Source organism: Aquarana catesbeiana, linkage group LG12, assembly GCF_042186555.1.
Source record: "Aquarana catesbeiana isolate 2022-GZ linkage group LG12, ASM4218655v1, whole genome shotgun sequence".
Lineage (NCBI taxonomy): Eukaryota > Metazoa > Chordata > Amphibia > Anura > Ranidae > Aquarana > Aquarana catesbeiana.
Window position 1 is genome coordinate 241498302 of NC_133335.1, and position 6000 is coordinate 241504301.

The window sequence follows — 6000 nt, forward strand, 5'->3', positions numbered from 1 at the left end:
AGAGGAGGTCTACTGCTAAAATTACTGCCCTCGATCTGACCTTCGCGGTGATACCTCACATGCATGGTGCAATTGCTGTTTACGTTTGATGACAGACCGCCGCTTGCGTTCGCCTTAGCGCAAGAGCAGGGGGCGACAGGGGTGCTTTTTTTTTTTTTTTTCTTTATTATTTTTTTGATTTTTTATCTTATTTTTAAACTGTTCCTTTCATTTTTTTTTTTTTTATCATTTTTATTGTTATCTCGGGGAATGTAAATATCCCCTATGATAGCAATAGGTAGTGACAGGTACTCTTTTTTGAAAAAATTGGGGTCTATTAGACCCAAGATCTCTCCTCTGCCCTCAAAGCATCTGACCACACCAAGATCGGTGTGATAAAATGCTTTCCCAATTTCCCAATGGCGCTATTTACATCCGGCGAAATCTAAGTCATAAAATGCTCGTAGCTTCTGGTTTCTTAGGCCATAGAGATGTTTGGAGCCACTCTGGTCTCTGATCAGCTCTATGGTCAGCTGGCTGAATCACCGGCTGCATTCTCAGGTTCCCTGTTGAGACAGGAGAGCCAGAGAAAAACACGGAAGACGGTGGGGGGCATTCCCTCCCACAGCTTGTAAAGGCAGTCTAGAGGCTAATTAGCCGCTAGGATTGCTTTTACATGAAAGCCGACCGCTGGCTGAAAAGAATGATACCAAGATGATACCTAAACCTGCAGGCATCATTCTGGTATAACCACTCAAAGTCGTGAATGGCGTACCTGAAGACAAAAAAATGGTTAACAATAAAGCACAGTAAACGGTAAAGTATAAAAAATTGCATACCTGAAAAACAAACATGATAAAACATAATAACAATAAAACATTGCAGAATAGAATACAGTAAAAAAGAGCAGAACAATAGAGAGAGAATAGAGAGAGAGAGAACAATAAAACGACAACAATTTTTTTTTATTTTATATATATTTTTTTTTGTAACTAACTTTTATAACTGTAACCGGTTCCAGGTTCGGGTCTCTCAAAATGCGATGGCATCTTGGGAGACCCTGTGAAAGTGTGCCTAGTCTGTGCAATGCTGTACCCTACGCTAATACTCAACTAGTGAATGGTAGCGTTCAAAACATTCACCAATGCAAAGACCAGGATTGTCAGGACAGGAGGGACAATAATAGCGGGTGTCACGCCTATATCCGCGCTTGCTGCAGACACAACATCTTTTTTGGGGGGGTTCGTTGGGTAGGGGTACTCGGGAGGACATAAAGAAAATGCCTCTCATGCAGCCGACTGCATTTGGTTGGGGATGTGAATGGGGGAAGTACGGGCGCTGCAGAAGTGGTGGGTTCCCAATTAGGATTGGCGAATGCAGCAGGAAGGGCACTATGGGCACGACGGGCCTGTGTTTGTCTTTTTGGTGGCAGCAGGACACTACTTGTGCTTGCCACCTCACCAGCTTGAACTGCACTTATGGGACTCGCCACGTCACCAAGTGTTACTGCAGTGCGGGTTTGACTACGACCGGGGTGTACTAGGCCGCTGGTACTTGCCAGTTCAATAAAAAGCTACCAAAAAAACTGTTAGCGATCGCAGGGATCAGGCCTGACTCTGTGAACGCTGCAGTTATGCGTTTAGTGTTTTGTAAGTGACAGTGATCGATCGATACTGCACTTGGGTGGGCTGGGCTGGGCCAGGCGGAGGGGCAAAACGCAGGTGCTAGCAGGTTTCTGGGCTGATCCCGCTAACACTGCGTTTTTGGTAACCCTAAACTGCTGGGGACGCTAGTATAGATCTGATCGGATCAGATATTGATCTGTTCAGATACTATACCACTAAGGGAGGTGTATGGTGCGTGCGTGGGTGTTAGCGGTACTGGCGCTAACCTGACGCTGCCTGGGGCTGGTGCTTGCTAGTTCACCAAAATGCTACCAAAAAAACTGTTAGCGATCGCAGGGATCAGGCCTGACTCTGCGAACGCTGCAGTTATGCGTTTAGTGCCTTGTAAGTGATAGTGATCGATCGATACTGCACTTGGGCTGGGCCGGGCGGAGGGACAAAACGCAGGTGCTAGCAGGTATCTGGGCTGATCCCGCTAACACTGCGTTTTTGGGAACCCTAAACTGCTGGGGACGCTAGTATAGATCTGATCGGATCAGATATTGATCCGTACAGATACTATACCACTAAGGGAGGCGTATGCCGCGTGCGTGGGTGTTAGCGGTACTGGCGCTAATCTGACGCTGCCTGGGGCGACGCATATCACCGCCGGGCGATCGGGGGGCTAAACCTTTATTCGGTAATAAACGGCGGGTTCCCTGACACTATAAAAAATAAACGAACTAACCAGCGTCACCCGTAACAGTTATACGGTGATCACTGGTGAAAGGGTTAACTAGGGGGCAATCAAGGGGTTAAAACATTTATTGGGTAGTATATGGGGGTCCCTGTCGCTATAAAACGCTGACGGCGAACCTAAATATTTACGTCCCTAACTAGCGTCACCAGCGACACTAATACAGCGATCAGAAAAATGATCGCTTAGTGACACTGGCGACAGGGGGTGATCAAGGGGTTAAAACTTTATTAGGGAGGGTTAGGGGGGTATCCTAGACCTAAAGGGGGGTAATACTAACTGTCCCAACACTGTAACTGTCACAAACTGACACCAATGCTGTAATCAGAAAAAAAAAAAAAAAAAAACTGCTGGTGTCAGTTTGTGACGGGGGGGGGGGGGTGATTGGGGGGGGATCGGGGGGGGGGATCGGGGTGTTTTGTGTGCCTGGCATGTTCTACTGTGTGTGTAGTGTTGGTGCACTCACAGTGAAGTCTTCTCTCCTCGGCGCTGCAACGGAAAATACCGAGCCGAGGAGAGATGACATCATTTCCTTTGCTGCTGTTTAGCATACAGCAGCAAAGGAAGTGATCTGATTGAACGGCGGCGATCGCGAGGGGGGGGGGCCACGAACGGATGGCCTCCCCCTCACCTCCGATCGCCGGGGGACAAAACAGGACCGCCTCGGGCACCGGGGGGGGGGTCCGATCGGACCCCCCACCCGCGGGAGGCAAATCACGTATATGTACGTGATTTTGCCTGCCCGTGCCGCCTTGCCGACATACATCGGCGTGAGGCGGTCCTTAAGTGTTTAAAGTCCTAGTATATGGAGATATACATTCCCCCCCTCTTTTGTAGGTATGTACGTGGGTGGCCGGTTTGGGTTTCCCTCCCACACGGGTTGGGCTGTTACCGGGTCATGCTTCCAAGAGTAAAAGGTTTGTTTTATTGTATTTCATGCAAACAAAATTGTTATGTTATCTTATATTTTTTCTTTTTTTACTTAGAACCTTCTAAATTTGGCACAGGCACATATCATTTCCCTGAGGAAGCCAATGATTTGGCGAAACATGTAGGAATTGATAACCTGTATTACTGGCCTACAACACCTAGGCCTGACCTGCTCTACTATACACTACATGTATTGTATATTTGTGCATGTATGTAAATCTTATGTGCTTCTCTTTTTTCTATATATGTAAACAGAATAAAATGTAATTGTCTCTTTTAGTACTCTTTGTCACTTTCCTCTTATTGGCACCGCTATAGTCCCTCTCCACCTCTCTCTACCATATATATATATATATATTCGGAAAAAAAGTGTGTGTGTGTGTGTGTATATATATGTATATATATATATATATATATATATATATATATATATGATCTTCAAAAAGTTTCTGCACTTGTATATATATATTTTTTTAATTTTTTTAATTAAAGAATTCCAAGAAATTCCATATATAGAGAAATATATATATATATATATATATATATATATATATATATATATATATATATATATATATATATTTTTTTTTTTTTTTTTATATTTAGAGGGGTGAAGTTTAGGGACGTTGAAAGAGGTTAAAATAATTCCAAAAGCCTTCACTTGATCGATGCATGGACCCCGATCTCACAATATAAATCATGGTAATGGCCCGGAGCAGATGCTGCCAGTGCTGAGCAAATCTTTGATTCCACTTCTAAATCTGGCCACACGGGTGACAATTTGATTGCACAATCCCCCTTAGAGTTATCGGTATTAGGTAGTGTGATGGGTTGTACAATGAGATTGTAACCTCTGTGGCCAATTTAATATGTTCAGCGAGCTGAAAAATGCTCATGCATGCCATGTAAATGCATGTCAAAATATACAACAAAAAAAAAAAACCTCCACCAGAAGAAGACACACGAGGAATGGGTCATCATGACGGAGATTCCAGAAGAAGACACATGAGGAATGGGTCATCATGACGGGGATTCCAGAAGAAGACACACGAGGAATGGGTCATCATGACGGAGATTCCAGAAGAAGACACATGAGGAATGGGTCATCATGACGGGGTTTCCAGAAGAAGACACGAGGAATGGGTCATCATGACGGGGATTCCAGAAGAAGACACACGAGGAATGGGTCATCATGACGGGGATTCCAGAAGAAGACACACGAGGAATGGGTCATCATGACGGAGATTCCAGAAGAAGACACACGAGGAATGGGTCATCATGACGGAGATTCCAGAAGAAGACACATGAGGAATGGGTCATCATGACGGAGATTCCAGAAGAAGACACATGAAGAATTGGAGGGGATGATAAGGGACTATATACAAGATTTTAGTAATAAGAACAATATCATTAGCAGTAATCAGCATGGATTCATGAAGAATTGTTCTTGCCAAACCAATCTATTAACCTTCTATGAGGAGGTGAGTTGCCATCTAGATAAAGGAAGGCCCGTAGATGTGGTGTATCTGGATTTTGCAAAAGCATTTGACACAGTTCCCCATAAACGTTTACTGTACAAGATAAGGTCCGTTGGCATGGACCATAGGGTGAGTACATGGATTGAAAACTGGCTACAAGGGCGAGTTCAGAGGGTGGTGATAAATGGGGAGTACTCAGAATGGTCAGGGGTGGGTAGTGGGGTTCCCCAGGGTTCTGTGCTGGGACCAATCCTATTTAATTTGTTCATAAACGATCTGGAGGATGGGATAAACAGTTCAATCTCTGTATTTGCAGACGATACTAAGCTAAGCAGGGCAATAACTTCTCCACAGGATGTGGAAACCTTGCAAAAAGACCTGAACAAATTAATGGGGTGGGCGACTGCATGGCAAATGAGGTTCAATGTAGAAAAATGTAAAATAATGCATTTGGGTGGCAAAAATATGAATGCAATCTATACACTGGGGGGAGAACCTCTGGGGGAATCTAGGATGGAAAAGGACCTGGGGGTCCTAGTAGATGATAGGCTCAGCAATGGCATGCAATGCCAAGCTGCTGATCAACTCCAGAGATAAAACAATAATTCTCCCGCTCTACAAGACTCTGGTCCGGCCGCACCTGGAGTATGCTGTCCAGTTCTGGGCACCAGTCCTCAGGAAGGATGTACTGGAAATGGAGCGAGTACAAAGAAGGGCAACAAAGCTAATAAAGGGTCTGGAGGATCTTAGTTATGAGGAAAGGTTGTGAGCTCTGAACTTATTCTCTCTGGAGAAGAGACGCTTGAGAGGGGATATGATTTCAATTTACAAATACTGTACTGGTGACCCCACAATAGGGATAAAACTTTTTCGCAGAAGAGAGTTTAATAAGACTCGGGGCCACTCATTACAATTAGAAGAAAAGAGGTTTAACCTTAAACTACGTAGAGGGTTCTTTACTGTAAGAGCGGCAAGGATGTGGAATTCCCTTCCACAGGCGGTGGTCTCAGCGGGGACCATTGATAGCTTCAAGAAACTATTAGATAATCACCTGAATGACCGCAACATACAGGGATATGTAATGTAATACTGACACATAATCACACACATAGGTTGGACTTGATGGATGTGTGTCTTTTTTCAACCTCACCTACTATGTAATTATGTAACTATGACGGGGATTCCAGAAGAAGACACATGAGGAATGGGTCATCATGACGGGGATTCCAGAAGAAGACACACGAGGAATGGG